Genomic DNA, 24409 nt, shown 5'->3' with positions numbered 1-24409 from the left:
ATTTTAACATTTTCTATCCCATTAGATTCTTTACCATCTCACCATTTCTTCCCTAAATATATAGAAAAAACAGCCACTGGTCGTGTTTCAGTTTTTACTTTTTTCTCTACATTTATTCCACAAAGGTTTAAACCTTCTACACAGTCTCACCTACTACATTAAGTCATACAGATCTTCTGTGGGAGCCTCAAGTGCAATACAGATGTCTCTCGGGCTGTAAATTTACATATTATGGATGGGGACTTTTAGGTAAGACATGGGTAGCAGCAAACTTATTTGCACTTGTCATATATGGTATCTTCAAAATAGATGGATCTGGGTTGCATACATTGATGAAGTGGAGTATGCCAATATTTGTCTTTGGCTTAAAACTGCCATTTCTTTTCTCTCTCTAAACTATCACTGTGAATGAACTGCGTGCCAGTATAAGCTGGTACATGTTTGCATAGGCTATTGTGAACTTGTGCAGTTTTCTAGCAGCAACTGCTGCTATGAAAGTTTTCATGAAAGACATGCATACTTGTGCTTTATATTTTATACCAAAGCAGTTATGTAGTGGCTTCGTTAGTAGAGACAGTGGTCAGAAAAAAATCGAAATAATGAAAGTGTTTTCCATTGGTGTAAAAGACAAATATTACAGACAATAAAGTATTAAATACATTCACACATTTACAATTAATTATTTGTTTTCTTTCAATAGGATCAATAAACTTTGATCTCTTCCATATGTTACTATCTGTACTTTGTACTGGATATTAACTTCTGGCTTTAAAGGGCAACAACAGGATTCTATTATTAAATGCTCAACTTCTCTGTCATTTTTCTCCCTATTTATTGCACCTGCCATGAATAAACAAAACAGCATTTAAAATAATTTAAATTTACTGTTTCTGCTCACTAGAATAGTACCTTACTATACTGTGGTGGCTCCACTTTCAAAAAACTTTTATCCCGCTCTAGCTGCAGTCTCCAATTCATTGATGTCATCAAGGCCACTGAATACAGGTAGTTATCTGGCCAGTTGCCTCCCCAAACTGACATTGCCATGACTGCCCTAAAAACCCACCATGCTGTGATGTCACAGCTCCCTGGACCTTCTCCTACCCATACAGAAAGTAAAGGCTACAACAAGAAAACAGTACATGAGTCAAGTCCCCTGCTGTGAACTGTCAATCACAGCAGGTAAGAGCTCAAATTACCCTTAGCACTTTGACAGCTAGGGAAATTAGGTGTGAAGGGAGATGAGTCAAAGTAGTACAATTCAGGCTTCACAAAAAAATGCAGTTTGGCCATTCTAAAAAGCAGAAGCAATAAAAAGCACTTTGAATGTCTGTTCTGTGGCATTTGCAATGTTTGTGTATTAAGTAGTCATTGAACGGCATGAAATGTTACTTAAAACTAACTGACTGAAAGACAGCAGTGTATACATGTAAAATCAATGTAGTGACAGGACCTACATATTTAAAGAAATTGAGAAAAAGAATATTCAGTTTAAAGAAATCAAATTACAATTGAAGAAAAACACAATGAATAATATTGCATTTTTCTTTGTTTACTTATTTACTGTGTGTTCACAAGGCAGGTGAGATGGTTAGTTGATCCTTTTGGGCATGACCTGGACTCAGTGAAAACATAGTATACCACACAAAATCCAACATAAGAATAAAAATAGATGTACAATTAGGGAAAAGAAAGTCATATCATACAAAAAAAAATCACACTACTAGTTCAATGGCAAAAATCTTTGCTTGGGGTGGGTGCAGTTATTGAAGAGTGTTTCTAAAATGTCCCATTATTTTTTTACTGTATTTGGTGCTATACACGTTTCTGTAGTCATTATGTAATATGCAGGCATGCTGTTAACACATCTTCTCGTCACCGCATTTTCCTTAAATGTGACTGCTGCTTTTGTGATCAGTGGAAATAATTTCAGTTTTGGCACTGCAAGAAAGACCCAGTTAGACTCCTTTGTGATTTTCATCTAGGAAGCTGATGTGAAGAGACACTTCTATACAGTGGTAAGCAACTCGTCATACCACAAAGAGAAACTGTTTAAGACTGTAGATGGATTTACAATGAAAATGAGACAATGTGCTGTGTTGATATATGTAAGATTTGTGTGATTGCCATGTCTGGGAATTAGAGCGGAGTTATGCTGCTAAAAAAAGGACAATTAGTAGAGTTTATAAATACTGCATTATAACCATAAGAATTATATAACTGAATTTGCATTATATAATTTTTGCATTATAACTATAAGAATCAATCACTGGATGTTAGAAAAGATGGGTAAAAGTGAATGCAAGTGCAATTTGTAAAGGAACAATGGGAGGACATCTGTATATGCAACAAAGTCTAATGGTTGCATAGATATTTTATACCTCAAATAGTCCTCAGAGGACTCGGAGGATGTTTCCTTCAGGCATACAGCAAATGCTGGAGTGTGATGGGGAAGAGAGAGGAGCGCCTAGGAACATTTTTAAGGATGTAATGAGCTGAAAGATTTCAAAAGGAAAACTCCCTAGACAGTACTCTGAAAGTAGACAGGAGAAAGCGGTTCCATTGGTTTGGTCGACAGGGAGTTTGGTCTATATCTGAGTTGGGATATAGGATCTGAATTAGTTAGACATAAAGACCTGCTACATTTGATGCTTACAAACAACTTAGCTTACTGATTGTTTTCTTGCACATATATTCCACCTGGGTCCAACCCACTCCACTACGGCTCACTTTGCTCCCCTACCCTACCCCCAATTCCCACAACCCCTCCACTTTCCTTACATTTACATCTATCCTAACCACATCCCTTAACTTTCAGTGAAGCAAACAAATGATTAAAACAGGGCTAATAATCAGTTTGGAAAGTCTCTATTAGGTTTGAAACCTTTGTCTATGGATTGTTAGTAAAACTCCTTGGATAGCTCTTCACTTCTGACATCCTTGTTTATGGTTTCTTCTAGTAAGAAGAGAAATTCACCAAGACTCAGAGAGGTGGTAGAGGTCCATTTCCTTGTAATACACTTCCTGGCTACTGCTAATATTGTCTATACCAAGTATGCATCTCATTTATTTAAAGAAAAGTTTTATCAACATTAAAAAAAAATTAAGTCTGAGTTAATGTGAAGTTATCTGAAAATAAAGCTGAAAGAAAATCATGAATATCACTCTACAATTCCCTAGTTTAGAGCAATCACAGAAAATATGGAACCAATCTGCATTACATGATGTTAGACATCTCCAGCAAATGATGCTATTCGATTGTTTGAATTTAGCAATTTGTCAGGAGTTAAAAATGTTCTGTGTAAATATTTCCAAGCAAATACATTCCAATATTGACCCTAAGAAGTGAATTTTACTGAAGATAGAATATTAAATTTTTCTGTCTGGGAGAGACTGAGGTAGGCCTTTAGTCATTGCCTTCCACTGCTTAGTTGTTAAAACGGTCCTGTAACTTAAATAGTGTATAGTTTGGATACTAAATTGTCAAACTGTTCATCATTAAATATGATTTCAGATATGACTTTGATTAATGGAGGTTGATCTAAACATGAAGAGTTCTGAATAATTTGCACAAGTCTTGAGAATAAGCAATTAAACTTTGTAGTAATAACTAATCTTGCGATAAGTTGTAGTCTTTCATAATGTGCTGAAATTGTAAAGTTTCCAAGTCTTTAATACATTGTTTCCAACAAATAAAATGTTTAGCTTCCCATTCATTAAAGATGTTAAAGTTTACCTGGGAAGTTTTTTTGTGATTTTAAATGGGATTATTAGGTCAAACCAGGATTTGATAACTGCATTTGAGTATATTACTTTGCCAAAGTTAATAATGTTAGACAGTTTAGTTTTGTTGGTTTTGTCACATTATATTGAACAGTGTGACTATGGTGAAACTAGAACTTATTGCAGGGATGTTTGGAAGGAATTTTACATGGCAGTGAGATTTCATTCTGTATTATTGCTACATAGAGATCTTTATAATTTAATGTGCGTTTAAGTAAAGATGCTTTGAAATATGTTTCAAAGTCAGGAAATCTTAAACCATCACCATCCCCAAATCTAATACGATGCATATACGCAATCTTATTTTTGTTTGAGTACCATAGGAAGTTTAATAAAGTTTTATTTATGAGTTTAATATAATTATTCCCAGGATGGGTGTCTAGAGCCAGAATATATAACATTTTTGGAATGAGACTAATTTTTAACAATTGTAGTCTGTCCTCAAATGAAAAAAAAAACATTGTTCCAGCTACTTATGTATGTATTTACTCGAGATATTATGCTTTTATAATTTGTTTCTCTTGTTTTTTCCAAGTTTTTGCTTAAGGTTACCCCTAAGTAGTTTAGTATATTAACTTGTTCTACAATAATGCTTTGGTTAACTAGCTGAGATTTCCCTTTGTCATTAATAATAAGTTTACATTTTTTCTTATTAAAGTGGAGGCCTGAAATTTTTTGAAAATTATTTATTAGTGTCTAGTTCTAATAAAAAGAAGTTATGTCTTGCCATAGCATTCCATCTGTGTTGTAGATCTTCATTCATTACTGATAGGCCTTTGGTTCTGTCCTCGGAACAGACAAGGCCGGTACCACGCTTGCGTCAGCCAAAAACTCTCAGCTAAGTCCTACCCACAATGCCCCTCTCAGTCTCTTCAGATAGAGTTTGCCTGCCCTTATAGTATAAAAGGATTAATAGTGATAGCAGGAGGCTCTGTCTGAGCAGATACCCTAACTAATAAGGAGATCCTAAAGTCCACTAGGAGTCCAGGCAGGGGGAAGGAGGATGGGAAGTAATGAATGAATGAAAATCTACAACACAGATGGAATGTTATGGTAAGACATAACTTCTTTATCTGATGATGTAAATCTTCATTCATTCCTTACTGATAGGACCGAGTCCCCAGCTACTTGAGTCCTGGGTGGCCCTAAGGAAAGACATTCCTGGGCACCACAGAATCAAAAGATGCTCTTCCCCTGGAGGCCAAATCCAATTTGTAATGAGTGATAAAGGTATGAGGTCTAGCCCAAGTGGCTGCTGTGCAGATATCATCCATAGATGCTCTGGAATGAAAGGCCACTGAGGTAGCTATCGATCTAGTAGAGTGAGCCTTTATTTTGGAAGGCAAGGACACTTTGTTCTGATGGTAAATGAAAGTAATGGTGTTTCTGAGCCATGAAGATAAGTTCATTTTGGAAACAGGCTTACCCATTTTGGGTCCTGCAAAAGCCACAAACAATTGATCTGTTTTCCTGAAAGATTTAGTTCTTTCCAAGTAGAAACAAAGTTGCCTATGAACATCGAGGGTATGCAGAAGGTATTCCCCTCTATTTGAATGGTGGGAGAAGAAAAATGGTAGGTCAACAGATTGCTTGATGGAAAAAACAGTAATGACCTTAGGTAAAAAGAAGGGGTTAGTACGCAGAGAAATTCTTTCCCTGTGGAAAATCAAGTATGGTCTCTTGACACTCAAGGCCTGCAACTCGGATACTCTTCTCACTGAGGTAAGGACTACTAGAAGTAGAGCTTTCCAATACAAAAATTTAATATTACATGAGTTAAAAGGCGCAAAAGGAGGACCTGTTAACAACTGAAGCAGCAATGTCAAGTCCCATGGCTCTATAGGAGGCTTGACAGGAGGTTTAATATGTAACACTCCTTTCATGAAGGTTTTGCACACACAGTGTGACATAACAGATGAATTGTTGATTCCATTGTGAAAGTTTGCAATAGCTGCTAAATGAACGATAATCATCGATGCTGAAGCTCCTGCATCCAAACAGGGTAGTGAGATATTGTAGGATCTTCTGAATAGGCATAGAAAAAGGGTCCATGTTTTGTTCTTTTGCCCATCTAGAGAACCTAATCCACTTACTGAAATATTTTTTTCTGGTGGATGGTTTGTGCAAAGCCAGAAGGATCTCGTGAACAGGGGATGAAATATCAGGTAGCCTGGCAATCATCAGAAGTGGAGAAACCAAGCTGTGAGCTTCAGGCTGTGGAGATTGGGGTGCATCAGTCCTTGAGGATGAGACAGCAGTGCTTGACATTGATCCAGGATCCACGGGCTGTGAATCAGGTGAGGCCAAAGGAATGGGAACCAGACTTGACGGGGCCAATAAGTGGCAATGAGGATCACTTTGCTTCTCAACCTTTGAGCTTTCTGTAGAAATTTTGAGATGAGGAGAAATGGGGGAAAGGGGTACAGTACACCTGGGGGCCAATTGTGCATTACAGCATCCCTCGGTGACTCCCCCTGAGGGCGATCATGGCAAAGTAGCTTCTGCATTTGTTGTTTAGGGGTGAAGCAAACAGGCTGCAGCAAGGCTTGCCCCAGCGGTGGAAGATTTGAGCCGCTATTATTGGATCGAGGGACCACTCGTGAGGCATCAAAATGTTCTTGCTCAGATTGTCTGCAATAAGATTGGAGCTCCCAGGAATGTGCGTTGCTATGAAAGTGATTGGAAGCCATCACCCAGTGCCATATTCTCATGGCTTCCCGGACACAGGGGGTAAGATCTGGTTCCTCCTTGTTTGTTGATGTACCAGACAACAGACATGTTGTCTGACTGTACTGTAATAGCCCCAGAAGGAAGGAATGGGTGGAACACCTGTAATGCTAAGAAAACTGCCCTCAATTCCGGGACATTTATGTGCAAATTGGCCTCTATGGGGGACCAAGTGCTTTGGACTGTCCCTCCCTGGAAATACCCCCCCCCCCCAACAGGGAAGCATCCGTGCTCAATGTGGCGTTGGGCTGGGGAAGACAGAACAGACAACACCAAAGATTTGTTTTCGACTTCATCCACCATAGCATTTCTTGTTTGCAGAGGCTTGTAAGGCGTATCATGTGGTCGAGTGGGTTGGTTAAGAGTGACTATTGTGATGAGAGGAGCCTCTGTAGTAGTCTCATGCGCAATCTCTCCAGGGGCACTAAGGTAATGGTTGCCGCCATACAGCCTAATAGTTGTAGTACTAGGCATGCTGGTACAAAGGTCTGTGGAAGAACTTGATTCTTATTTCTTATTTTTGAAAGCCTGTGAGGAGGAAGGGAAGCTTGGTAGGACATTGTGTCGAAGATCGCTCCAATGAATTCCAGTGTTCTCACTGGAGACATGTCTGACTTTCCCAAATTGATCGTGATACCCAGACTAAGAGCAAGGCCTTGAGTGCAAGAGAGATTGAGAAGGAGAAGATTCCTGGTCGTGGCGGTGAGGAGCCGATCATCCAAAAATGGAAACACCTGGAATCCTTGTAGTCGGAGATGAGCTACTACAACTGCCATACATTTGGTAAACACTCTGGGAGCTGTCAAGAGACCAAAGGGCAGTACCCTGAGCTGGCAGTGACTGGCTCCCAGCCGGAAACGAAGAAATCTCCAGGAGTGTTTCTCTGTCTTTATGTGGTAATACGCGTCCTGGAGGTCTATAGAGCACATCCAGTTATCCTTCCCCAGAAAGGGGAGAATGGACTGCACAGCGATCATCTGGAATTTTTGAGGTTTGATGAATTTGTTTAGTAGGCTGAGATCCACGATTGGTCTCCAGTCCCCTGTCTTTTTTGGCACTAAAAAGAACCTCAAGTAAAACCCAGATCCTATTTGGTCTGGTGGGACTGGTTGGATGACTTTCTTTTGGCAGCTTTTCGATTTCTAAGGCTGCAGCCTCTCTCTGACTGGGTGGAACATCAGGGATTCATTTTACGGGTCTGGGAGTGAGATTGAATGGGATATTACAGCCTCTGGATATTATTCTCTGCACCCATGCATCCGCTGGTGTGAGTTGCCAGGCTTGTAGGTGCAGAGAGAATAGTCTCCCGGCTGCTTCCAGAGGAAAGCAACCGGGCCGCTGTTCAGGAGCGATGGAAGGGTTGGCCAGAGAAAGAATCCCTAGCCCCCTGGTTGCGTGGACCCCCTCGGCCCGAAAGGGGGTCTATATTAAATTTTCAAAAGCCAACAATGTCTAATCTGACATTATCGACACGAGAATAGCGAAACTGCAGAACATTGAACAAGTAAACAGAAATCTCTGTAAGGGGAGATTTCAGTTTACTTCAATGTAGTGCGGTCTCGGACTTGGTATATTTAAGTAAGGGGTGGGGGGTGCAGGGGGGGGGCTTGCCCCCCTACCTACACCATTTAGGTTTTTTTTTCTGTTTTTTTTTTCTGAACATTCAATGTTTTAAATGTTCGATCACTAAAGGTCGACCTTTAGAGATTCGAACGGTTAAATATTCGATGTTCTAATATAGATCCCCCCCAAAAGGGACATCTTCCAGATGAGTTGCCCCCTCTGCCCCGAGAGGGATTGCTCATCACGAGCGTCACGCAAAGATCCTTGGGATTTCTTGAACCACAATTTTCCTCCCCTCTGATTCCTGGAGTAGGATCTCTTGGGGGGAGGGGGGGGGGTGGAAAAACGTATGCCCACAGCAGACAAGGTTTTCAGTCTCTCTCACTACATGATAGTGCGTATCTTACTTTGGAAGCAAAGAGGGAAGATTCGTCAATATGCGCGTTGACAAAGGAAGATTTGAAAGGGTCCATGAAGTCAAACAAACGCATCTAAGCATGCCGTCTCATGATGATACCTGAAGCGGCTGCTCAAGCTGCCCCCTTGGTAGTGTGAGAAATCAAGCACATCGAGGAGTTCAAGATGGATTCCAGGGTAGCCAGCTGGGAGGCAACAGTATTACATACCTCCTCAGGCAGTATCCCCCCAAAAGGGGCAGACATATCTGAGATTATGTCTCTTTGGAGGCAAGTTACGTGTGCCAGGTAATTCAGCGACCGAATGGCAAAGGTCGCTGAAGCGTAGGTCCACTTCCCCAGTCTGTCCAAAGCCTGAGACTCCCTGTTCGGGGGATGAACAGTGGAACTATCTTCTGCCTGTTCCCTCTTGGTGGCCACCAGCATGACCATGGAATATACTACCAGCTTCTTGTACCAGTTGGGTTGGTCTTCAAGTGTGGACAAAAATTTATCTGGCCTCAGAGACAGGTTCTATGTTGTCCGGGACCTTCTAGGCATGCTGCACAATAAGCCTAAAGAGCTCATCTGCAGTTGAGGTCACCCAGGAATTAGATGGTCGAGCACGGAAAGCAAGCAAAAACACAGATTCCTCCGAAGGATTTCCTGTCTCCCCTATGCTTGAGGACCTCGAGAATGTCTCCAAATGAGAAGTCTTCCGGGGGAGACCGTGGGGACCCTACTCCCTCATTGTAATTGGCGTTTTCAGTGATGGATTCCTGAGGAGAATCAAGATGCCTCCTCTTGCAGATTTTCTTCTGGGGTGGCTCTCCAGTGGGGTCTTCTGAGGACGACTCCGGTGAAAGGGTTCCCTTCAAGGGAAGGTCTTGCAGATCCCATGCTCAAGATCCCAGAGTAGGAGGATGGGACAGCTGCATGCTAGAGGGGGGATCTGGTTCCGATGTCAATGGTGCCAACTGCGAGTCTGTTGAAGCAAGGACCCACTCCATCACCTGGAAAGCAGGCTCCCCTGAGGAGGGATGGGAGCCTAGAACAGAGAAGGACTACCTCGGAACCGGGGTCACACCCTGCCCTAAAGAGCCCACTTCCAGATTAGGAGTTCCGAGAGGACCGGTAGCTGCTGGGAGAGCCGTGACCGTAGACGGCGCCACAGAAAAAAATCAGCACAAACTAGGGGTCACGGTGCAGTCAGCCCAATCACTGCTCTGAGGGTGCACCAGTTCAAAAGATGCCATGGCACCAAGAGTTATCGGTGCCAACAGGGAAGTCTCCGCTGTAGGAGCCAAGACAGAATGCACCAGGATGGACATTGGTACCGAAGTCTCAGAGACCTGGGAGGAAGTCAGAGGAGGATAGAAAGGTGAATATGCCTTGAGAGCTTCCATTCCAAGAGGGAGGGAAGACCTAGTCAGGGTCGGTTATCCTCTAGCTGCCAAAAGCTGGTCCACAACCCTCACTACATCTTGTTCCGAAAGACTCCTGGTGGATCTGAAGGAAGCTGCCAATGGGGATTCTGGTCTCTCAAAAAATGGACTAAACTGTTGTCCCAAAAAGGGGTCATAAGAAGGAGAGCACCTGGTTCTGGCAAGGTGCTCAATCTTCGGAACCGCAGGTGTCATTACAGGTAGAGCGTCACGCAAAGATCCTTGGGATTTCTTGAACAGTGTGTGTATAACAGAGTGATATTTTTAGAGTTATATGTATCATACAGATTATGAGAATTTATCCATTTATTAAGAATTTTAGCAGAGGATATTAGTCTAATTAGTGGCCAGGGATGGTGCCGATGCTGGTACAGTGGTAGGAGCCTGTGTCAATCAAGGTCATCACCGAGGGAGAAGACAGGGACTGTGGTGCCGAAGCTGTCTGCACAGATGGAACAGAAGAAGCCTGGTGTCGTCTCGGTTCTGAAGAGGACGGAGATGTCAGAACCGAGCAACTCAGTTTCTCTATGTTATTTCACATCCTTATGCTTAGGAGGTGGTGAGACTTCCATCCCAGAAAGAGCCTCCGAGAAGGATGTTTTCAGCATACTCTTTAGAATAAGCTTGTTCTTATGTTCAGCCAACATACGTCTGCTGAAGCTACAACAAATATCACAAGATACATTAATGTGGTCAACGCCCAAACACACTGGGCATGACCATCTGATTTGGGCATTTGCACTTATCACACTGCTTGAACCCAAGCTTAGCCTTATCCGACATTACAACACACTAGGTACTATAATCCAACAACAAAACTATAGCTACCGAAAAAACAGCAAGAAGGAGGGATAGTGCTTTTTTTTTTAAACAGATAGCTAGGAAGGAGTACCAGCAATGGTACTAAGAAATACCAAAAGGTAAAGGAAGGGACTACCAAGGTAGGGAAGGAGGAGTAGTACCAACAATGGTACAAAAGAACTACCAAGGGTTTAGTCAGGAAATATAGGGTTTAGGAACAAGAGATAACCTTAGAAGAAAAAAATGACTAAGGGAAGGTAATTAGTTGATAAAACTACAAAGAACCACAAAAAAAGCTACACTTAGCTTGAGAGAGGAGGAACGCGGCAAACGAGATCTGAAGAGACTATGAGAGGGGCATTGTGGGTAGGACTCAGATGAGAGTTTTTGGCTGGCTAAAGTTTGAAAGTAAGAGCATGAGAGTTTAATTTCCGGCTGCGTCGGTTCTGAGGACAGAACCGAAGTTCTATCAGTAAAGAATAAATGAAAATTTACATCAGATTTCTTGATTTGACTTGGGTAAGGTAAGCAGAATATCATCCACAAATAGCGTTATTTTAGAATTGTATTGATTATAAATATTAATGCCTTTGATTTTTTGATTATTTTTTTTACTGATGACACTAATATTTCTATGACAAGGGCAAATAATATTGGGGATAAAGGGCAACCTTGTTTGGTGCCTCTGGTTATGGGAATGTACTCTGAAGTGAAGGGGTCTAATTTGACATATGCCAAATTATCTTTATAAATAGCCTTTATCATGGAGATGAAAAGTATTGGAAACAAGAATGCTTTTAATGTTTCAAACAAAACATCCCAGTTTACAGAGTCAAATACTTTTTCTATGTCTAGACTCACCAACAAGGCTGCTTCATTTTCTTTATGAATTCTATTAATGTTAATATTCTTTTTATATTATCATGAGTGTGCCTTTTATGAATAAACCCAGTTTGGTCATTATGAACTAAATGTGAAAGTGAAACCTTTACATACATGTCCGCAAATATAGACAAAACTTTTTTAGTCATTAGTTAATAATGAAATTGGTCTATATGATTTACATAGCTGTGAATCTTTGTTGGATTTAAGAATATGGTAATCAAGGAGCATTTCCAAGAGGGCGGGATCAAATTTTTAGTTTGTACTTCAACTAGGGTTCTTATGAAGTAAAGATATAATTGAATCTGGAAAAGCTTATACATCTCTGCTCTGATGCCATCTATGCGGGTGTTTTGTTAGGTTTAAGGTTTTTAATTTTATTTTTGATTTCATTTAGAGTTGTTCATTTCTTGACAGTTATACTAAGATTTTCAGGGATGGCATTCAAATTTAAAGTGATTAATTCTTGGTCTGTAATGTTTTTGTTTATATTATCAGAATTATAATGTTTAGTGAAATTATATCTAAAGGCTTCTAATATACCTCCGATATCAGAAACTGTTTTATTAGTACCTTCATGTAATAATTTTAAGCTATTTGCCTTATAATGTAATTTTGCGCTTAATGACAAATTGTGCATGTGTTTGGGAGTAAGAGCATAGTGTTTAATTTCATTTTTCTAGTGCTAAGTTTTTGTGTGCCAAACTAGATATTTCTTGTTTACTGCATCTATTCCATTTTTATTTGAGTTTAATTGCGATGACTTGGATCTCAAGGAGGTTAATTGAGATTGTAGGTTTTGTGGTTCTGATTCTCAATCCTTAAGTTTTTTTACATCAGACTGTAGCTTTACCATAAATATATGCTTTTAGAGCATCCCAAACCATATTAATGTTAGTTTCAGAGTTCTGTCTCTAAGAAGAAGTTTAATTCTGATAATAACCATGGTTTAGAGTCTTTTAGTTTGGGCATATAGACAGGAATTCTAGTAACAGTATTTAGTTTCATTAAGTCTATTTGTACATCTAACACAAGACAATCATGTTCTGATAAAATACAAGGAAGGATAGTAAAGGATGCAAGCTTTCATTTTAAATCATTGGAGATAAGGACTATCTATTCTGGTTTGAGATTTAAATCTATGATCAGTGTGCGTATAACAGCATGATTAGTTATTTTTAGAGTTATATGTATCATACAGATTATGAGAATTTATCCATTTATTAAGAATTTTAGCAGTGGATGACTACTTGTATCGGAATGATCTAATAAGCAGTTAAAATCACTCCCTAGAATCAGATTCTCTTTTGATATACTATCAATAAGATTGAGATGTTGTTTAGCAGTTGAAGCATCCAGTCCTGGGAACCAGTAAAGGTTAGCAAGCGTCCAAATTCTGTTATTGAATTTTAGGATAGTGATAGCTAGTAGTTCCATGGGGTCTTCATGCTTATATAATATTTGAGGACAGACAATATTATTCTTCCATAGGACCATCACTCCTCCCCTTTTAGACTTAAATGAAGCATGAGCTAGTATCATACAAGGGCTAGGTTTCCAAACATCCTTTTCTGCATTTTTACAATGTGTTTCCTGTAGGAAAACTATTTGTCGTTTAAGTTAAGGTATCTCAAAAGGTTTGACCTCCTCTTTGAATTATTGACGCCATTTATATTAAGTTAAGTTAAAGACAAAGCTATGGTTAGTTATAGGAGTAATTTCTCCAATGGTCAGTTATAACTGATTTTATTATCTCAAAACATTCAATGAAAAGTTGAGACTTCCAAACTTTGATTTAAGTGACATGTCTACAAGAATCATGACTGTGAATATGATGTGAAGTATATTATAATCAGGGCTAAACGCAGAAAGAAACAACAAAATAATCATATTAAAACAGAGAAACAAATTATGTAATTCACCAACACATACATGGAATTAAAAATATCCCAGTTTGAAAGATGAAATAAAATCAAACTGCTTTCCCAAACCATCATGAACATACCTATCCAGCTCTAAAATGTACTAGTAGAGACCTGTCCTGCAAACACAACTGATTGAAAAGCTTCCACTAAGTTATTAAAATGTAGTAAGGAAAAAGGAGAAACGCACATATATTAGTATCTTAAGTTACATATGTAATACGGGATGTTGAGGTTCCTATCTTTCACATGAATTACTATACGAGATCAAATGAGTTTAAAATAAGTACAAAATCTTTTAGAGCTAGTCAATAAAAAATAATATTTTAATTACATTATCCAAAAATAAACACGTAAAAAAGGAAGTTGGGCTCCCCTTGTATAATATATATATATATATATATATATATATATATATATATATATTTCAAAAGACTGGTGCACATATATTAGAAAGTATTGTGAACAGTAATGAACATTAAAGGAGCCTATAGCCTGGCTCAGACATTTATATCTAGTTAGAGTATATGTCACTCCAACTCAAAGACTCTCATTTTGTATTTAATAATGTTAATTAACCAGCAACTTGTGTAAAAATCTTTGGGACAGTGTAATACGTATATAAAACATGCATAAATGATTGCTTGAGCATAGTTATTCACCAACACTCTAATCTTTTGTTCATCTATATTGTTCTAATTAAGTAAAAGCTGGATGTCAAAGTAAAAGCTCCCAAAGATTACTTTTAGGTTAACATTAAGGGACTTCACAGTTACCTCAGTGAAATACACTGAAGTACAGTTTAAGATGAATATACTCTCCTTTACTAACTCAATCAACTATAACCGTAACCATAATAATCTATCATCATCAGTCTTCATTGACTTATCTAAAGCTTTCGACATGGTTAACCATAAACTTCTTCTGCACATACTAAAATCTCTCTCACTTGACCTTCCTTCCTTAACTTGGTTCATGTCTTACTTAGAAAACCGGCAACAGGCAGTTCTCTGGAAAAATGCACTATCCAATCTCCTCCCCATCTCTTTAGGGGTACCACAAGGCTCTATCCTCGGCCCCCTTCTATTTTCCATCTTTATTAATGACCTCCAATCAGCTATCCCATATACCACCTGTATACAATATGCAGATGATTCTACTATTATCTGCACTGCTAAGTCTCAAACTGAACTACAGTTAATAACCCAAAAAGCTTTTACCACTGTTGAACAATGGTTCTCCGATCGTTGCCTACTACTCAACCCCAAGAAAACTAAACTGCTATTATTTTTACCATCCCGTAGATCTACCCCACTAAACCTCACTCTTACATCCACTGATAGTACTCTCATCTCATCAGTTTCCTCTACTAAACTTTTAGGTATAACTATTGACAATAATCTCAACTTTGAGACTCACATCAACAACACAATAAAAATAGTTAATAAAAAAATTGGATCCCTTTACAGAATTAAACCCTTCCTCACACCTGAAGCAAGGTCAACCTTAGCCAGATCTCACCTTATCTCTACTCTTCTATATGCTTCCCCCATATACACTAATCTCTCCAAACATAACCTCAAGAAGCTAACAATATCTTACCATAACATTGCTCGATTTGTAGTAGGATCCCCATTTAGAACTCACCACTGCCTAAACCTAAGAAAACTAGGTTGGCTTGAACTTCAGAACCAACTCATACTTCAACAGCTCTTAATAGCTCATAAGATACTATACCAACCAACTAAAACACCTATACTCTCTAACCTCATTTCACCATACAATAATCTGAAACATCTACGCTCTTCCAATAAACTACTGATTAATTCACCCAAACCCAATAACTATGCAGGTGACTGTCTCTTTTCCAATTCTGTTGGAAAAATGTGGAACAAATTACCCTCTGATATCTTAACTTTGTCTTCTCTCCCACATTTTAAGAAACAGCTGAAAATTCATCTTAATAAACACTGGCTGTGCTCCTGCACCTACCCAGCTTAACTCTACTTCTACCTCTCTAACCTTTCTTTCCCTATATTTCCTGCATTTACCTTTGTCTATATTGCTTGTAGCTCCCCCTTTATAAAATATTGTACACAGTCACATGTTTATTCTCTTTAAAAAAAAAAAACTTTTAGAATCATTTGCTTATTATACTTATGTTTTTGCTCATATTATGTTTATATAATACATGTATTAACTAGTCCTGATGTAAAATCATTGTATTTGTATTGTCAATCTCTGTTTTTAGTATTTTATAACTCTTGGAGCTTTTCTCCCCGGGCCTCTACTGAAAATGGACATATATCCAGCTAGACTAGCCCGGTCAACAAATGTAAAATAAAATAAATAATGTTGGACTGCATTTATTATTATTATAGGATTAAAAGTCTGAATTCATTATCATCTATATTATTTGTAAGTAGTAGTAGTTGTGAATGACCAAATCAATAAAGGGAAAGTGAGGTGACTACATTAAAATGTGCTTAATGCTAACTGTTCAACACTGCAAAAATAAAACTTAATGTAGGCTATTTTTATAATGGTAATAATGCAATGTCATATAGCTACTAAGCACTGATAAGTAAAGATTAGTGATTATTACATTTCCTGTATTACTAAATCAAACTTCTTTACATTACACTCGGTTTCATCTTCTGTTAAGATGTAGATAATTTATTGTGTGTTATATTCTAACCATTCACCTTGCATCTATTATTTCTTTGACTTCTGCAAGGTCTTAACTTGCTCGTGTTTTTTTAAACAATCTCAGTTGGAGTGTAGCTACTTTAAATATTTTACATATAATAGAGAAATTTCAACAAACTTTGTAATAGAGAAGCAAGTTACATATTCATTAAGAAAACAAACCTTATCATTAAGTTGTATTGATGTAACATTGCTTGTAGTTTAAGTTTACTACCAGAGGTCAACTCATGTATTTTAATCTATGTTAAATCTACTTATTTACACATTTTATTCACCTCATAAAAGACAGATGATTCGTAGAAGTTTTTCTTGCTCAAGATTCTTACAGTCACAAAAGCTTCTATACAGCCAAAATCTGCCGACTGGATTGGACCCAATGCCACTACCTTAGTGCAGCTATCTGCAAGCAGGACTATTCGACCCCGGGCAGTTCGACCCCAATGCATTTCTATACAATTTCCCATAAATATATATATATATATATATATATATATATATATATATATATATATATATGTGTGTGTGTGTGTGTGTCATTTTTTAGTGGACAGTTCGACCCCAGACAATTTGACCCCAAATATATTCTTTTAAGTAATTTATCATTAAGTTATTAATCAATTATTCAATAACACTCAATTTTTCATTGTAAATATATTTAATAATATTTTTATTTTATTTTATCATTACATTGGTTAGTATAAATAACATTTAAATCTTTAACATATAATAACTAGTGATATGTTTTAACATATTATGACTACTGTTACTTTATAACATATGTTTTCCATCAATTAAATATATATTTTTTATTTTATATTATGTTAACTAATCTATTATCTACTATAAATAATTTCTTTAAAATTAAATGAAATCAATTTTTTATTCGGGTTAATATGCCTTCTTCATCTTGAACATTTATACTACCACCAAAACCCAAGCAGCAACATGCAGTTTTCACCATTTCCCACCGTCTACCATCAAAGCACATCAGAACCTCAGGAAAGTGGATATGGATGCATGAGTACATGCAAACACTCTTGATTTCCAGCAACACTGACAGTGTGTAGTGCTGCAGAGGTCTTGACTTGATTGCACAGCATAAAGACAAACATACACACAATACAGTCTAATCCATCTACAGTTGTGCTATTATTATATTAGTTATGTTAACTAATCTATTATCTACTATCATTAACTTCTTTAAAATTAAATGAAATACATTTTTTATTCATTTTACTGTTATAGGATGTTCTTTTGTCACATCTCCAAAATTTTGTCTGATCATGGTTGTATTTTGCAAAGCAGTAATATATCCTCATGACTTCTTTTTTTTTTTTTGAACCAATCTTTGACATTTTCTCAGTAACTATGTGGATGCATGAGCAGTGTATAACATTTTTTCTTTGTCAAAATATCTGTGGCTTATTTTTTCTTGCTTTGCCATTTCAGTGGGGTCAAACTGTCCGGGGGTCGAACCGTCCAGGGTCGAAACATCCCATACCCAGCTATCTACAGTATCATAATCACATTTAACTGTCTGCTTATTCACCCTAAGAGCTGTCAGCAAAAGATTCTGAGAAGTACTGTATGACAGTGGCATCCAGGACCATCTCACACATGTTCTTGTCCCCATAGTAATAAGGCATGTGATTTTTTTTTTTTCTTGCATGTAACTGCCTTAATGTCTACAATTAGCATTGCTACACCACCTTTTTTTTGTATGCAACTGCCTTAATGTCTACAATTATCAGAGCTATAAGATCCTCTAGTCAAAAATGTTATTTAGATGACACGTGAACAAACCCTCTAGTCTTATGTAGCAATATGAAAAAGCAGTTAACCAGGTTCTGCTGTACAAATACTCCGTACTTCTCTTCAGTCTAATAGAACTTCATTGGCACTGAAGCTTGAGGGTACAGTTATAACAAAATGTTCTCAAAAGCTTGTACAGTTTGCTGTCTTTAAGTATTACATAAATCAGGAAACATTACTACAGACTTTAAATTGTGTGCATATTTATGTTTCTAAGTCTGGGCTGATTTCAGGCTTATACTTGCTTCTGTCAGCTTTAATTTAAATTAGTAATCATAATAAAATGTTACTTCCAGTTTCTAAATATCAGCTTGAAAATAGTAACTTTTACATAAATAAAAGAATCTAACTTATTAAAATTCAGCAGTCTGATGTTTTTAGCTTTACTTAGGAAGTTTGAAGCTAAGGGTGCATCTCCAATACTGTTCCCTACACCTCCTGTACGGTGCAACATAGCAAAACAGACCAACAGCTTCCAGAAGCCTTACGGAAGACAGGGCAGTTTAAAAACAGCTAGAGGGTCATCTTGAGGTAAGAAAAAGCTTCACCTCAAATTTAAACATTCTCTGGTAAAAAAATGGCTTAGTGAGGTTAAAAAAGGGAAAAATAAACCTAAAAATGCCGCCATGTTTACTAGTGGATGTTACTGTAACAGATACTCTAACATTAATAAGACATAGTATTTAAGGTTACATAAATGAAAAAAAAACTATTATCTAATGCAATTAAGTTATTGTGACACTTTATATTATGCAGTTGGTTAAACAAGCTGCACTAGTATTTTAATAAACATTTATACATATATGCAGCATGGAGCACCCCCCCCCCCTCCAACTCACTTAAAGCAGCAGCTGCACATATGAGATTTACTAACAATACTTTATTTGGAAATTAACTTAGTTTTTGTTTTCCTTTTGGTTATAAATTATCTCAGTATGCAATGAAATTAAACTTAGGCAATTCCTTATTATTATTGCTGTTAGTTAACTGTGTGTTAAATGATATTTAAACAGCATTTATTACCATAATGGTGCAATAAGTATGAATTAAGAGACATTAATCACTAAAAAAAAAACAAGATTTGATCTATCAGTTGATTCTTTCAGAGATGAATTTGTTGTGGCAGCTGAAGTCTCAGTTTTTTCTTTCTTCTTTTTAACATCATTCTATGCATTTTTCTGAGATTTTCTCTTTAAAGAAGACAGGGAAAAGTCCATATCCTCTGGGACGGTTGTTAGATTACCGTTTGTTATAAAGGAGATAGCTTCATCCAGGTTATTAAAGATTCTTGTACCAGAAAAATGTTATATTTTGATTTTTACTGGACACACTATTTGGGTCTGATATTAAGCAATAACCCACACCTGGGTGTAGGTAATGCTGGATTTACCCACGGTTGGTGTGGTTTGGCCACGAGGGCGAAGCCCAAGTGGCCAAACAAAGACAACCGTGGGTAAATCCAGCATTACCCACACCCAGAAGTGGGTTATTGCTATTATACAATGACATTATTTAAGAAAAAAATACTTACTTTTCTTAAATAATGGCATTGTATAATGCCTCCGTGCTGCCCTTCTGCAGCTGTCTTGTATTCTGCGGCAGTTCAGATGTATTGCGCATGCGTATGCTTACGCAGTACATCAGAGCTGTGGGTGGAAGCAACTGAGAAAGCAAGATCTCTGTTGCTTTTTTACAAAGTGTCTTGCTATGTTAAAGGAGTTTAACATAGCGAAACAACTTAAAAAAAAAAGCAACAGAGAATCTCCATTGTTTTTTTTAAAGCTGTCTCGCTATGTTAAACTCATTTAACATAGCGAGACAGCTTTAAAAAAAGCAACAGAGAAAGGAAGATCTCCGTTACTTTTTTTAAAGCTGTCTCGCTACGTTAAACTCCTTTAACATAGCGATACAGTTTCTAAAAAGCAACGGAGATCTTGCATTCTCCATTGCTGTATAAAAAAAAAAAAAAAGACTTATACTAATGGAAAAAGTCCGGGTGACTGGACCTTTTTCCATTAGTATAAGTCTTTGATTTACAACGTGCACACTGACCAATCAGCATGCACGTTTTGGAATATTAATGGGGGGGGGTCGTTGCATAATTTAAGATATTTAACCGGTGGCAAACATTTCTTCCTCATTTCCAGAATTCTCACTAGTAGTCAATGTCAAATCTGATGGGGTGTTGGCACGGCCAGCCTTAGGCATTGGTGAACTAGGCGACCACCTAGGGCACCGTAAAGGCCAGCCTCTTAAAGGGCGCAGTTTTTATTATTTTAATTAACAAAATTTGCGCTCTTCTAGGTGTCCTGCTGAAGTGTAACCAGAAGCTGGAACTACGGGAGATGGGGGTGAGCACCCTCCCACTTACAGCTGCAGGTTGGCCAGGACAGTTTAACAAAAAAAAGTTACTTCTCGGTTCTAGAGTCTGCTGTAAGGAGGAAAGTGTGTGTATCAAGACACATTTGGGCATTTTGTTTAGAAAGGTTCTGTTCCCCTCCTTCCCTCTGCTTGGTTTGAGAAAAGTAAGCAACACCTAAGTTCAGCAACAGCGTCAGTCAGCCGGTCCGGGGCATAACCCACTCTAATGCCTCTGTTTGAAGTGAAAACAGTGAACACTAAATACGCAGGTTACAGAAACAGAGTGAAAAACTCAGTTTCTGTATTATTCAACATACAAGGAATTTTTTTTCGTGCTCGCTAATCATATAAACATTAGGAGTTTTGATTTTAAACATCAAACTAAATGTGCTCATTTCTCTTTGTGTATTATGCCAATTTTGCCTGCAAAGAGACAAGGCAGCTGGAGTTTGAGTTTGGAATGCTCCCTTTCTGTTATCAGCATATGGCTCTTTGTGTTTCTATGCTGAGGAAAATACTACAGCGATGGTTTCTGCTGCTCAAGAAATAAATCAGTGAAGAGTTTTGAAAATTCCTACAGTTTTGTCATTGTTAGTTACTCACTTATGTTGTGTGTCTTGCAGTATTTCGTATTTAGATAGTTTTAACACAAATCCCAATGTGCTGTCTGTATGATTCTGTATAATAAATGCAAGAAGTGACAATTTTTTTCAAGTCTCACTCAGAATGTGACTTTATAAAGTCAGAACAAAATGTTCTTTTGGTACTTACAAATTAATTTTGATACAGCTGTAAACAATGGCATTTATCATGTTCATGCAGTGCACTGAAGAAATGTTAATATTGTATTTTTTTAGGTGAAAATTACTTTAACCTGAAGAAATCATAATGTTTGCCAAATAAAAAGCAATGCCATAATTCTGACAAAAATTAATAAAAAGTTATCCTTATAACTCTTCTACGTAAACTAAACACATACAGAATCTCAAAAATCTTTGTGAAAGGTTACTTCATGCACCAACTTCATCATCACATGATGAAACTGGACTGCTCATTTACAGCACTATGCTTTATGAAGTGGGACATCACAGGTGATATATACTGAAAGTGTATCGTTAAAACAGCAAAATATTCAAATCATGGTCAGGAGTTAAAATATCTGTCATACCTCACGAAGTTAGGAAAAGCTATTGAAACCGTTCTCAGTACTTCCCTCAGTTTGTATTTTAGCTATGAGGTAGTATTGATCAATAAATTGCAGTTATAATGTTAGCATGAGAGCAGGTTATATCCAACATTAGGTATGGATCACATAAATGTAATATGTAGCACTGCAGCATATACACTGTGTGACAAAGATGGGCATCCGAAGTACAGCACCATACCACTCATTTGACACTGCGCATAAGACATTGTATATGACTGGTCATGGTGAGACCTCTACCCTGTTAACCAAAGCGTACATAAAATAAAAAAAATTAAAATTATAAAGTGAAATACGACTGCCTATATTGCTTAATATCCACCTGATAACAGGTGTGACTAAAGGGAATCTAATTAGACACGCAATGACTATAAATCAGTTGTTCAATTTTGTTAATTTTAAAAAGCGTGTGTAGGGGGGATAAAAAGATTCCAAGAGTAGACCTTGGTGGGTGGAGGAATGGTATGAAAATGTAGGTGCTGCAAATAGAAAGTTGCAGAGCTAGGGATTTATAGCCCAGTTCTCATCCATTTCTGTTACCATGACTAACTATGAAAGCAGCAGAACATTTTGCAAAAAATGCTGACACAGAGATATATAAATGGGCATATAAACAAATAAGCATGCACATATAGATAGAGAGAGAGAAATAAAGAGAACTGTTGTATGGTGCCCATGTTGTGATAGTGTTCATTGCTGATCTGCATATAAAGGCCAACATATTAAACTATGATAACTTCTGAGTCACCAGGCCGACATAACTAAATGAATGCATGATGTGAAACTAAATGAATATCATTCCAATATGACACCTTGAAACCCAGTACCTCTAAAGAAACTTCTTAGCCCCAGCTGCACAAAACTACTTACTCAAGTACATATATCATTGAAATACATGTACCAAAATTAGGTGAGTTTCTTGCAATGACAAAGTAAAGACAGCAATATCTACATTTTAAGGGTGGATAAGGGTTCTACACTCCTAAGCATGTCCTGCTTTGTATGAGATGCCTAGCAACTATGAACTTGTCAGTTTTAGTCATTTTCTACTGCAATATTACCAGTTTACCAATTGTTTAATGTAATATAGGCAATTCATTCATCAAGGGCAACAGGCACTGAATTTGTAGATGAAACATTAGATGTAAAGTTGTTTGCCAGTGGAAATCTCTTCATTAGTTACAGATTTTTTTTTAATGTGGAATTGTTCAGATGACTTCTCTTCTGCAGAGATTGTTTGTATTGAGTGATATTGGTGGATTGTAATGACAGAAGTCTGAGTAGCCTTTTATGGTTGAAATTTTCTGAAATGGGTAGTTTTGTCATTACTGGTTTATACATTTTGTTTCTTTGCTTATTAAAGAAATGCTTAAAACTACAAATTTAAAACACATTCTAACAAGTGGTGCTGCATTACATAAGGAATATTATTTAATGCAATCAGGAAGGTGAATTGAAGAACAAATACATGTATGCACGGCTGTAAAAATGTGTGCAAGGAGTCTGTTTTGAAAACAGCCCAAATGTAAACTTAATCCTCCACTGACCAGATGCATTTTCTATAAATATGGGTTTTCATGGAGTTTCCGTGGCAGAGAATTTTACTGTTCATGCTAAGCCTGTTTTCATTGCAAGATTGTATTGTTTATCAAATGGCTATCTGGTTTGTGCTATTCTAGCTTAAACTTCTGTACACAGGGAGGAGAGAAGTTGCTATTCTACTTTCCTGAGCTGTAAGGTTTGCTTGCCTACCCAGAGTAAATTAAACTGTTTAGATTAACCTAAGCAACCCTTTGAACCAAGGCACATAGGCTTCAATTTTCTGAAGATGCGACTTTTATAGTAAAGTATGTGTGAAGGAGCAACAGATAAAGCAGGTTTATTAAAGGAAATTTCCATCTTCACTTGCAGTTTAAACTACATTACAAGGTATCCTTTCTTCTATGCATTTAAATAATTAAAGGAAATGATTGGACTGGCTTTCTTGGGGAGTGAATGACTGGAGTGGCTTTTTTGGGAGTGACCTACATGTGGGCATGGCTCGTAGGGGTGTTTCATGAGTATGACGTGGGTGGGGCTTAAGGGGCGCCAGAGCACTACTTCGCCTAGAGTGCCATATCAGCTAAGGCCGGCCCTGGGTGTTGGTTAAATTTTAATAGGGCTTTCCTCCAAGCTGTTTTTAAAGCTAGTTCCTTATCAAGATAAGAGAGGAATTTTACAACACTAGATCCCGGTGTTGCTGTGGGAGATGTGGGCACTGGCTTACCAATTGCCCTATGAGCTCTTTCTATACCAAATGACAGCCCTTCTTGCAAGTCTGAAATTTTGGGAAACCAATTTTTCAAAAATAAAATCATGTTCTCACCTTCTGTTTTCTCTGGTATTATGAAAATTCAAATATTGCATCTTCGCTCCCAATTTTCAAGGTCATCAATTTTATTCATTAGCCATGTGTTTTGTTTGAGAAGAAAGTCTGTGTGCAGTTCATCCTCCTTTAATCTTTCATCTATGTTGGTTATAGCTGTCTCCATACCCATTATTTTACTTTGATGTTGAAAAAGGTCTCTAAAAACTTCAGTTTGTTTAGAATTATTCTCACTTAGATGATTTCCAACAAAAGCTGGAGAAGTTATCTTCAGTGATAGTGACTGTAGAGCGGAAGACACCGGCAGTAGTTCTTTCCTCAGTGCAGCATCAGATTGTGAAGACTTGGAGCTGTTCATTTTCCTTCAAGTTTAGTCTCAAACAATTTGACAGGAATTGTTTGGAATAAAAACTTCAAAGTTTGTGAAGTTAAAGTTTAGA

At 37.5% G+C, this 24409-nt stretch overlaps 1 protein-coding gene across 1 annotated transcript in view; it reads right to left on the bottom strand.

Annotated features, from left to right (window-relative positions):
• The window catches only part of SMURF1 (SMAD specific E3 ubiquitin protein ligase 1), a 2072011-nt gene that overhangs the window by 605890 nt on the left and 1441712 nt on the right, over nt 1-24409 (bottom strand). The window lies entirely within an intron of this gene.

The sequence above is a fragment of the Protopterus annectens genome, chromosome 12.part0, assembly GCF_019279795.1.
Source record: "Protopterus annectens isolate FY-2018-M chromosome 12.part0, PAN1.0, whole genome shotgun sequence".
Taxonomy (NCBI): Eukaryota; Metazoa; Chordata; order Ceratodontiformes; family Protopteridae; genus Protopterus; species Protopterus annectens.
This window is presented reverse-complemented; position numbering and strand designations above follow the sequence as displayed.